This window comes from Lynx rufus, unplaced genomic scaffold (assembly GCF_022079265.1).
Source record: "Lynx rufus isolate CCGP_SWC_20201006 ecotype Redwood Valley unplaced genomic scaffold, mLynRuf1.p SCAF_5, whole genome shotgun sequence".
NCBI classification, from domain to species: domain Eukaryota; kingdom Metazoa; phylum Chordata; class Mammalia; order Carnivora; family Felidae; genus Lynx; species Lynx rufus.
The window spans coordinates 134,420,015-134,432,843 of NW_025814867.1; the positions used below are offsets into that span (position 1 = coordinate 134,420,015).

The 12,829-nt window shown below is 31.9% G+C and overlaps 1 non-coding gene across 1 annotated transcript; it reads left to right on the forward strand.

Annotated features, from left to right (window-relative positions):
• Window positions 1-10,075: 10,075 nt before the first annotated feature.
• LOC124527359 (U6 spliceosomal RNA) lies at window positions 10,076-10,182 on the forward strand. Its single transcript, XR_006965823.1, has one exon. It is a non-coding gene; the product is annotated as a U6 spliceosomal RNA (small nuclear RNA).
• The last annotated feature ends 2,647 nt before the right edge of the window (window positions 10,183-12,829 follow it).

Sequence of the window (12,829 nt, forward strand, 5' to 3'; positions counted from 1 at the left end):
ATTACTGATTACCTATATTGAATGTGTGTATCTTAGTTGTATTATTCTGTGTATTCCAATGGAATATTGTTGTGATATATATTTTTAATATACAACTTAATTTTTGTGTTATATTATTCTACTTGTTTTATGTTATTTTTTTGCTTCTTTGTTTTCTTTGGGATTACTTGTTTTTACTATTCATTTTTCCTACTATGACATGTTAACACATTCTTTCTAGCTCATTTAGTGGTTATCTAGAAATTATGACATGTCCCATTTAGTTGCTAAAGTCTAATATTAGTACATCTACCATTTATTGAAAAGTGCATGATCTTAGAACACTTTAACTCCACTTTGCCCTAAACCTGCATGTTATTTTATGTAGTTTTTATTTCTACTCATATTTTAACCTCTACAAAATCTTATTTTATATATCTATGGCAATTTATATTTTCTGCATACCCACTCTATCACTTTATACTCATTGCTCTCTATATTTCCGTGCTTCCATCTGATATAATTTTCCTTTCATCTCTGTTTTTTTTAACTGCAGACTTGCTAATAATGCCATTTGGGGTTGGACAATATTTCTAAGTTTGCTTCATCTCTGAAAGATTGGTTTTTGCTCATATGGGGCTTTGTGTGGGTAGTTATTTTTTTCCAGCAGTTTGATGACACTTCCCCCCCCTCTCTTCTGCTTGGTTCTATATTTGAGTAATCAATCATCAGTTTCCTCATGTCTTTTGAAAATAATATGATTTTATTTTCTGGCTCTCTTATAAGATTTGTTTTCATTAGGTTTAGTATTATGTGTCTTGGGGTGGTTTTTCTCTGTATTTATTCAATTTGGTTTAAAAAAACTAAAATCAGTTATTTATTGTGTCATCAGTTTCCGAATATTCTTAGACTTTATCTCTTCCATTATTCATTTTCTGTCAGATGCACTATCATCTTTTAATCTTGAACTCCAATTACATGATTATATGATACCCTTTAATATGGTAGTTAAGAACAGGGAGTTGGCAATCATATGGATTAAATTTGCACCTGTGCTCTTTTTTAACTAGTTCTGACAGTAGGTAATTGTTCACCTGTCAGTTTCCTCATAGGTAAGTGGAAGATCATAATTCCACAGACACTAACTGCTGAGTAAATATTCAACAAGAAATACCTGTAAAGCATTTAGGACACACATTTTGTTTCCTATATAGCAATATAGCTTTTCGTATACCAAATAGACTGAGTATAAAATAAATTGCTTTAACCAGCATCTCTTTATTTCTTATACTCTTATTACCGTGTGTGTGTGTGTGTGTGTGTGTGTGTGTGAGAAACATGTAGTTGCATTACCATTGCACTTAATCTGAACTGCAGTCCAAATACCTCAATATAAATTAACTTTCTTCTATGAGGTGAGCTTATAAACTATGATTATACTTTCCAGACATTATTGGTCACAGCAGTAAGTCAAAGAAGGAAATCAGAGAAGTAATGTGATATTATAGGAGGAGACCAGAGAGTACATGGTCCAGAGCATTTTCCCTGCCCAGATTTTGCTGATTGTTGGTCTGAAGGATCCTTAGGAATTTAATAGATATCATCAACTAACTACAACTATCAAAGACAAGAGGATTTAAACAAAGCTTTCGTGAAATAATACTACTACTGAACACTCCTATAAAAACCGATTGCACAAAATAACAGATATTAATAATTAAGGATATTGTTTATTTCTGTGTTCATATTAACCAATTCACTTTGCATTCATATCAAATAATTCATTTTGAAAATGTATGTTTGCTAAATTCAATTAAAATTAGTATCTCCAATTGAACTAAATGTATAATTAGTATCTTTCAAAAACTAGTGTAGTTATTCATTTAATTCCATGACTTCTGTTTTAGTCATTAAGCTATATATGCATTATACATGCCTGTGAAGAAAACCAGTGGAGCATTGCTATTTCAGTTTTGCAATGATAATTGGGACTTAATTAAAAGAGAAAGATATACAAAGCTATTGATTAGTTTCCTACATATTAAAAAAAAAAACATTTGTTTCTCTCCATTCTGTGTCTATGTACAAAAATATATAAGAATATTGACATAGAGTATATTGCTTACATTGGCTTTGGAAAATAATTTTCTGTGTGATCTTTCTAGTGAGCATCAAAAATTTCAAAAAGAAAAAAAACAAGTTTTCAAATATGTCTGTACTGTGGATTTTATATATTTAAAAAACAAATAAGCAAAGAGAATAACTTTGGGAGCAACCTTCCTAAGTAGATTACTTTAAGAGCACAAGAAAAAAAATTAGGCAGTTTTCAGCCAAATATTTTGCTTTGACTAAAATGTCTTCCTCTCTCAAAAAGAGAACCAGAAGTCAATATCTCTGATGAACATAGATGCAATTATCCCTGTCTCTCTTTTTTAGCATGAAAAAATGGTTTCTGTTTTTTTCTAGTTTTTATTTTGATTATTGCCATTTTTTAACCCAAATTTTATTTTTAAATTTTTATTAAATAAATTAACTCTTTTATCATTTTATAAATTAAAAATGTTTTCCATGTTGGTATGTAAGTTTATATTTTAGTAAGGATTTTATAATGCTATGTAAGTTTAAAATTGTGAGTAAAAAGGATAGAAAAATGTTTCCTACTCCTGAGGAATAACCTCTTGGATAACATCATACCATTTTAACATTACATTCTATATTTTTAGATTCAAAATGAATTTATTCAAGCTCATGAACTTGCTAAGCATTTCTTAAATTAGAATTTTCTATCTTATCACAGCTAATTTAGATATCAGCATATTAGATATATTTTCTCATGAAAATTATTTTGTAACATTTATAGATTTCATTAAATTATTGCACTATACTTTATAGAAATAGAATGTATGTTGGCAGCCATCCATGAGGCACTTTAATGTATAATGTACTCAACCTTCTTCTTCTATCATTTTTATCATTAAACTATTTATAATGAGTAACATATAGTCCCATAACTTAATTGTATAAATTGAAGAATGTTTAGATGATACTAGTAATCCAATATGACTCAGAATGCAACAAATATATTTGAGAGAATTTTTAAGGTAATGATTGTATTAGTGCCTTGAAAAATTGTTGAATTTTCTAAGAAAAAAAAAATCTGATGATGGCTTAGTCTGAAATGGCTTTTGTCAAACTCATGATTAGTATGTCCATTAACTAATTTCCATTGTATGAAATAAAGAAAATACAAACCAAAAAAGTCAATTTTTAATCAGTTGTTCAAAATATCCTAGTTTAGTCACCTGTGGGTATAGTAATTTTTATTCTATTTAACAAATTTTATTATCCCAAAATGTATTGGAAAACCACTATTTAGTTCTGGAAAAATAAACCTGAAAAAAAAACTCTTAAGGACAGAAATTTTCTTTTTTCTCAGCTTTATTGAAATATAATTGACTTACAATATTGTGTGACTTTAAGGTGTACAATGTGTTGATTTGATATACTTACATCATGCATAATGATTACCATAGTAGTTTTAATATAGTTACATCATCTCACATAATTACCATTTATTTTCTATAGAGAGAACACTTAAGATTTACTCTCTGAGAAACTTTCAAGTATAGGGGAGCCCAGGTGGCTCAGGTGTTTAAGTGTCCAACTCTTGGTTTTGGCTCAGGTCATGATCTCAGGGTTCATGTGTTCCAGCCCCAGGTCAGGCTCTACACTGATAGTGCGGAGCCTGCTTGGGATTCTCTGTCTCCCTCTCTCTGCCACTGTCCCACTCTCTCTCTCTCTCTCTCTCTCTCTCAAAAATAAATAAATTAACTTTTAAAAGAAGAAACTTTCAAGTGTTTAATACAGTATTGTTAACTGTAACTATCATGCTAAATGCTAGATCCCCCAAACTGACTCATTTTATGATTGGAAGTTTATACCCTTTGACCAATATCTCATTTCCCCAAACCCCTAGCTCCTAGTAACCAGCATTCTAGTCTTTGGTTTCTATGAGTTAAGCCTTTTATATTCTACATATAAGTGATATTATACAGTACTTGCCTTTATATATCTGCTTATTACACTTAGCATAATATACTCAAGGTCCATCCATGCTGTTGGACATAGCAGGATAGGCAAGAGATTTTCTAGTATGTTAATCCCCATACCTAGTCCATGTAAACCCACAAATATTTTTCAGAATAGTGAATGTTTACTTACCTCAAGTGACTTCTTTATTATAAGTCCTTCTACAAATCTTCTTTTCTTGAAAGAAGATCTCTATTGTCTAGGGGGAAATACCTTAAAAAGTGAGAAGATTGATCAATCAGTTGATGATTGATAGATGATAGATAGATAGATAGATAGATATGATAGATGACAGATGACAGATAGATAAAAGATAGGCAGACAGATACAGGTTAGTACAAGAAACAAACATCTTTGTGGTCTGTAAAAGGAAAGTCCCTGAAGAGTTGAGCCTAAAATATTACAACTTATAATATAAAATATTATAGAAAACTATTGTGGTCCAACTTCATAATCCTAATAAACAGAGTCTGTGGACGTGTTTCTAACTTGGCAGAGATAATTACTCTCCAATGTTTAAATTTGGAAATGAAGTGCCCAATAACTTTAGGTAAAACCCAAGACCAGATCTTGGTCTCTTGTTTGTATAAGCCCAGAAATGAACCTTTTATGTGATTCAGAGCCTAGAACTTAGCTGTTAATGTGAGACTAGCTAAGAACCGTGAACAATAAAAAGCTAACTCATTGACAATGTTTATACCATCTTATAGGCAAACATCCCTTTAGAAGATCCTAACAGACAATGAACTGTCACATAAAAATTTCAAAATACACAAGGAACACAAGCACTCAGACACACACACACACACACGCACACAGGCATGAACAGGTCAAACAAAATGAGACGAGAAGAAATTAGATACTCTAAAAAAAAGAAAAGAATTACATATTACATATAGAACTAATTACATATAGAATTCATATTACATATAGAACTAATTACATATAGAACTACATATTACATATAGAACTACATATTACATATAGAACTAATTACATACAGAATTCATATTACATATAGAACTAATTACATATAGAACTAATTACATATAGAACTGTTAAGTGTCAAGAAATATTGAGAAAATTTTCGAGTGGAAGAAATGAAGTTTTGGGGCGCCTGGGTGGCGCAGTCGGTTAAGCGTCCGACTTCAGCCAGGTCACGATCTCGCGGTCCGTGAGTTCGAGCCCCGCGTCGGGCTCTGGGCTGATGGTTCAGAGCCTGGAGCCTGTTTCCGGTTCTGTGTCTCCCTCTCTCTCTGCCCCTCCCCCGTTCATGCTCTGTCTCTCTCTGTCCCAAAAATAAATAAACGTTTGAAAAAAAAAAAAATTAAAAAAAAAAAAAAAGAAATGAAGTTTTGCCTTCCAGATATCAACCATTAAGTATGGGGATAATTTGCTACACAGTAATAGGTAATTAATACACTGAGATTCTAGTCATTGTTCTAGATTATGCATTTTAATCATGATTCTGGTCCACTAGTAGCTCAATGTTCCTGGAGGAGTTGTTTATTTGTTTTAAATTTTACTTTTCTTTGTACAATTGTTATATTTAAAGTGACTTCCAAATAGAAAAAAATGAAATTTATTAGCCAAGTGTATACTTTCTTGTAGCCAAAAATAATTTTATGAACATTTTAATAGAAATGACCTTAAGTAGTAAATGGCATTTTGAAATAACTACATTATAAATGTTCATTATTTTATAAATAATTATAAACCCAGTTGTAATTATTTCTAAAGAAGGATCCCAGTCCCACATAAAAAAAAAAAGACAATTCTTCCAACAACTGGTTTTCATTTATATAATTCCCAATTTCCTAAATAGTAAAATGATTTATCTAAATCACAAAGTGTTACACCATCTTGCCAACAGTTGTATCAATGTCTTATTATACTTTGCATATGAAAGAAGCAGAATTCTCAGATTTCCATTTCTGTTGATATCCACCACAGTTAGAAGTATATTTTAATTTGAATTAGGAAGTAAGTTTGAATTAATAAAAAGTAAAGAGAGAGTAATGCAGTATCTAGACATGCCTATATATGCTATGTTTAAATATTTTCTTATGTTATTTACTAATACTTGTTGATGGGTTATTTTTTAAGTCACATATGCCATAAATATTTGTGGCATCTGAAACATTATGTTTTATGTTATAATTCTTATAACTAAATAATATGACTGACTATATAAACACCGCAAGGCTGTATCACGTGTAGCATGATTTTCAGTTGTTCCCATTTTGACGACTATAGAGGTGATATGATTTACTATTCTGTTCTTATTCAGCCTCTGTTGATAACAATGGTGTGAATTTGTGAGCTCCATACTTGATACATACAGGTAACACAAGAATAGAAGTAGTTCTGTGTAAGTTAAACCTTTCTCCTGGCAATAGTGGCATGGGGATCTTACCAAAGAATTAAACATCCAGTCTTTGCAGTGATCACCAACCCTCAATAATTTATAATAGAAAATAGAAATACTGAAGAGGGAACCCATATCTAATTCAAGTGTATATCTACCTTTAATATATGTTAATAGTGCAAATTCTCAAAAGCTTTCCTTAGTATATTTTATGAATTATATTATTTTTTAAAATGTCGCCACCTGCTAGACACCAATAATTCAAACCATTTACCTTAAAAGAGGAACAAAAATACAAATTATATTTGTTTTTATGAAATTCATAACGATAGAAAAAACTGCAAAAAAAAAAGGAAAAAAGTGCTTGGTTAGTCAACCAGTTAAATAGATGCTTTCCTAAGTTTGACACTAAAATGTTTTATTTTTAATCAATGAAACTCCTTGTTGATGAAAGTACATTTTCCATGCTGCTAAAAGTACTCACATTACCATTTATATTCCATGGAAATAAAATGCTTGTTCTTATAAATGTATTAAATATAGGTAGCTTAAAATGGTCTTTTTCATTTGATACATAGATGATACAGATGAGAGATGATAAATGATAGAGAGAGAGAGAGAGAGAGAGATAGCCTATATAATTTATCATTAACTATAAGAACACATTATTTAAAAAAATATCTCAGACTATTTTTATTTTTATTTTTTTAATTCCAAAATTTTATGACTCAGATGGCAGATCCTGGTGAAAACTGAAGTGTTTGAATGGCCATAACATTTCAAAGAGCAGAAAAAAACTTCTTCCAAAAATATGTGGCTGTTCAAACTTTCCTTCTTCATCCCAGTGACAAACTGGAAACATTCATCTGACGCCACCGTCGTTTTGTTCTCCATAATGCAGGTTACAATTTACTTCAGAAAGACATGAAGGACTTTTCTTCGCAAATAGCTGCAGTGAAAGAGGATTGTGTCTTTTATCTGTCTTTTTTTTTTTTTTTGCAAGATAAATGGAGCAGGTGTAGAGGAATTAATGAAGCAACTGCCAAATTGTAGGGGTCATTGGTGTGTTGAAAGCTATAAATTAGCCAGGTCTTGTGGGAAATTACCCTCTACCTCTATTGAGATTCTGCCATTTCTAAATTCAAGTTCTAGACAAGAGAAAAAGCAATTTGAAAGTGGAAAAGAAAAGTGCTAGTTAGCTTGCATTATTCAGGGTCAAACTAAGTGAAAAACACATAGTGGAATATTTCTAAATATTAATTTTACAATGAAATCCACCAATATAAATATAGTTAAATTTTATTAATTCTAGAGAAGAAAATATAGATTATGCTTAATTAAAATCATATTTCTATTGGCAGGAACAACTTAAAACTATTAGGAGTACAATAGAAACTAGTGTTTGCAAAGATACTGATTTGTTGAATTCATAATAAATCCACTGTTTTTTCAGGGAACTGTTACAAGACTAAGGATTAAAAAGAATTTGAATTAAATATGAAATCACGGGATATGCTTCTTGCACTTTCTGCCTCAGACTCTCATTGTTAAACGAAACATCAAAGGGAAAGTACTTGTTTTTTTTAGATTTATTTCATTTTCAGAGAGAGAGAGAGAGAGAGAGAGAGAGAGAGAGTGTGTGTGTGCAGAGGAGAGGGGCAGAGAGCGACAGACAGAGAGAGAATCCCAAGCAGACTCCACACTGTCAGCACAGAGCCCAATGTGGGGGTCCATCCCAGGACCCTGCGATCATGACCTGAGCCAAAATCAAGAGCCGGATGCTCAACCGACTGAGCCTCCCAGGTGTCCCGCAAGTGCTTTATTTTTAAAATACATTTACCATAATAAACTAAAAGCTAAAAAAAGAAGACATTTGAAATTCTTTCAAAATAGTATTGAAATTTTATTCATATTGTTTCAAAGTTACAAAGAAGCCAAACAAGACTTGTAATGTATCTATGAGGCAAGAAAAATAACTTACTTGCATAACAAGAAAACTTGTAAATTGTGTTCTTACTAATATAGTGCTCTTCAGAAAATCTACAATTTTAGTTCAAATGTACATAAATCCTTGTAAAGTTCTCTAGAAATACAATATTCTACACATAAGGCAAAGACAGAAAGTACAGTTTTGTCTAGAAACTGAAGCCAAAATTAGTTAAAATTATGTATGTATCATAGGTTTCTTTATTTAGATGTCAAACATGTACATTAATGTTATACTACCATTGACTGTGCAAGTATGCTCTACCAGTTTTCTTTTATTAATTTCCTGTTGATCACATTACTGTTTCTCTCTTCTCCAAAGTATATACTTCAATGTGTTTGATAAATATTTTACAATATGTCTGTATCATTTTAAATATATAGGATTTAAAATTTTACTTTATATGTTGGAAAACATTTTTCATTTTTTCACTAAGCATTATGTTACATAGCATTATGTAATGTATGTACAATTATGTACTCCAACCGTGTTACACTTTTTATAAATTAACCGCTTATAATTGCTAAGAGTGTTGCTTTGTATGCATTAATCACATTTTACCTGCTTCCTCCCACTGCGGGGATGCACATTATTTCCAATAATCAATGTCACGAAACTACATAAAAGGAAAATCTCCACAAATATTCCTTGTGGACGAGGGCAAGCATTTCCATTCATATATGTGCAGGATGAGTTACTCAATCCTAGAGTGAATATTTGCCTTAGTTCATTACATTCTTCTGAGTTTGACCTCCAGAATGGCTATATCGTTCTAGAGACTTGCAAGCAATATATAAAACATTCATTTCCTAAAATAGCAATGGATTTACCAGCTCTACAGATTTTCCCACTAGTGGATTTCCTGTTTATTTAATATTCCTAATTTTGTAATATTTAGTTTGGGTATATGGAGGACAACTCTTATATTCCAAAGATTAATTCATTTTCAGATTTATATGGCACAAATGTTTTCTCATACTGTTACCGTACTCTTACTCAAGAAAGCTGTCTTTGAACAGAAATTCCTATTTTGTATGTATGTAGTCAAGTTCATGATTTTACTTATGATATATATATTCTTTGTGGATTTGTTTAATATATGAATCTCTATCCTTACGTAATAATTAATTGTCTGAATTTTCTTTGATTACACTAACAGTTTTTTCCTTCACATTTTGACAGTCAGTGGGGTGTATGTTTTGTATATAACATAGCATAAATGTTTAGCCCTAGTTTTCTGTAAATAATTTTTGTCCTAAATGATAACTTTTCTTCCCAAATGATTTAGTAAAAATTCATCTGTTTCCCACTGACATGTGGTGTCACTTTTGCCATATTACAATTTCTTATATGTACATTTATCTAGTACTGAACTTTCAATACTGGTTCATTGTTAATGTCACCGATAGGACTATATTGTTTTTACTATTATTTTGTGATAATCATTATTCATAAAACTTCTCGGGTAAATTGTTGAGGTCCTCAGTAAAATCTTCCTATTACTGTAATAGAGATTACATTTAATCTATTGATCAATGTGGAAAGAAATAAAATATCATAATGTTAAATAATTTCATCATGAAGAAAGTATAATTTTTTATTTATTCATCATCATTTATGTATAGCAATAAGGTTTTAAACCTTCTCATCCTGTGCTCACTTCAGCAGCAAATATACTAAAATTGGAATGATACAGAGAAGATTAGCATGGCCCTGCATAAGGATGACACCCACACTTTTTCAATCCTATCATCCTTTTATTGTCCTCTACATTCATTCTTTCAACATCCTATCCCCTACTTAAATGTTAAGACCCTTCAACATCTAAATTGTCTTCTTACTACTTACACCCCATATTTCATCATTATGAAACCTTGCTTACATTATAAAAACCTCATTTACCACAAAGCACTATCTTCATGATGCAAGTCTGAAAAAGCCCAATTCATGTCTACAGTAGGACAGCCAAATGTGGGTGGTAAAGCAAATATGAAACCTTCAATAGTCTTACTTTATTTTTTAAAAAAATGTTTTAATGTGTATTTATTTTTGAAGGAGAGAGAGACAGAGCACAAGCAGGGGAGGGGCAGAGAGAGAGGGAGACACAGAATCTGAAGCAGGCTCCAGGCTCTGAGCTGTCAGCACAGAGCCTGATGCAGGGCTTGAACTCATGAGCCATGAGATCATGACCTGAGGTGAAGTCAGAGGCTTAACCAACTGAGCCACCCAGGTGCCCCTAGTCTTACTTTAAATCTAGAAACTCTAACATCAATTATGCTCTTACTGATGCCTACCAATCCTATTGTATTTCCACAAGTCCACTTCCTTTTTTGTTTTCTATTCAGACTCCTCTCTTCTGATGCTTCCTCCTTGAATCTTAATCTCAACACATGACATTGCTTTTCATTTCACTGACAAAATTAAAAGAAGGGGGGAGTTGGAATGACCTCACCAACCTCTCCTTATCACAGACTTGTTTGTTGATTTACCCTCATTTTCTTAGATTGAAACATGAAAGCATATCAGGATGTCATCCTCAGTTCCTGTCTCTTCTACTGCTCACTCTGTAGGTGATTTAAAGTATCATTTGTGTTCCAGCTATGCCCCAATTTAATGAGCTGGCTAGGTTGCTCCTTGACCTACAGATTCACACATGCATGTACCTTATCAATATCAGGTTGCCACTCAGGCAACCAAAATGTTGAAATGTTTCCACAGCTTCACATATCTAAAGTGGAATTGCCAATTTCTTCCCACAAAAGACGAGTTCCATCTGCATTCTTCTCAGTAAATTACACTTTTATTCAGTCAGTAACAAGGTGACAAACAAAGCTCATTCCTTTTTTTTTGATATTTTTTCCCAATTTCTACTGTGTTAGATGAGAGCATGTTACTAATTCTAGCCATGAGAATATGTGTAAAAGTGATGTATATCACAGTACGTCCTTGACTGAAAATAAATACCACTTAAAATCTGCTATGACCTATTGTGTTCTGGTGGCTGGTGTGGAGACAATCCTCAGACCATGTGTGAAGAGGGCAGAATCATTTAATGAAAGGAGCTGGGATCCCTACTTTGTTGTTTTGGTGTGATTCACCTGATCAAAAAAAAAATGCACAGCAGATTGGTATGTGTGCAGGAAATGTACAAGTGCTAAGTCCTTGACATTTCAAGAGTTTATTTGTTCAGAAAATAGAATGATAATAAGCCTAAATATCTTGATCCATTTGAAGTCTTCATATTGCATATTTGTTAATCAACTTCATTCATAATTTGACCATCTTTTCAATGTCACTGTTGTAGGCCTCTACCCTGCGTTGTTTCTATTATCTCCTAACAAAATTGTTGCATTGCTGTAGAAATAATTTCATTGGAAACATATTTACATGCTTGTAAATTATCCTACTATAACTTTGTCTTGAAATGATCCTGCTAAAACTTAAATCAGATAATTCCACAGTATTGCTCAAAACTATGCTGTGGAATCCCTTCTGAGAATAACCACATAGATTTATATGAACTTTCTCTTCTTCATTACCTCTTTGACCTGCCCTTCTACCTTTTCACCCCTCCTACTCTGCTGTAATTCTCTGGCTACTTTGTAGATCCTCAATATATCAAGTGCACATTTTTTACCTTTACTTTAGCTATTCCTTCTGCTTGAAAGGCTTTTAACGTAAGATATATGCTAAGCTTTCTCATTCCATTCATCCAGGCACCTGTTCAAATTTGTTGAATGAGCATATAACAATGCATTTATCTCTTTTATTTTTGCGATTTCCATTTCATGACTTATAACCTGTTTGTAGTTTTATGCCTTTATAAACAATGCATGTCTATGAGCATATCTGGAACTCTTCCAATACTAAGTTATATATCTTGTGTTAAAGTTGAATTGCTAGGTCATGAGATAGGAGATAGTTAGAATATGCCAGGTAGTGCTAGTTTATATTCCCACCACAATGGATAAGTGTTCCAGAAGTTCAAACTCCACCAAAACCTAAAGTTCATTTTATATATTTTTTATTTTTAATTTTTTTCTGATAATTTAAGGGATGGGTTTTAATTTTCAGTGCTCTGATCACTAACACATTTGAACAACCTGTCACACACTTATGACCATTTGCCACAACCTGTTTTGTCATATATCTGTTCAAATCTTTTGTTGATTTTCTTCTGTGATTTTCTCCTTTTTTTTTTTTACTGACTGTATGACTTACTTTTCTTGTTAATTCCTTATGAATTATATTAGTTAAAAATATTTCCCTTCATTGTGACTACACTTTTAAATTTTTTCCCTCTGGTAGTAATGCATGTTGGTGATCATAAGTACTTAGGTTACCAATTTGTATATTTTTCAATTTTGTGCTCCGTTTAAATTTTTTTAAGTATTCCATTTTGATCT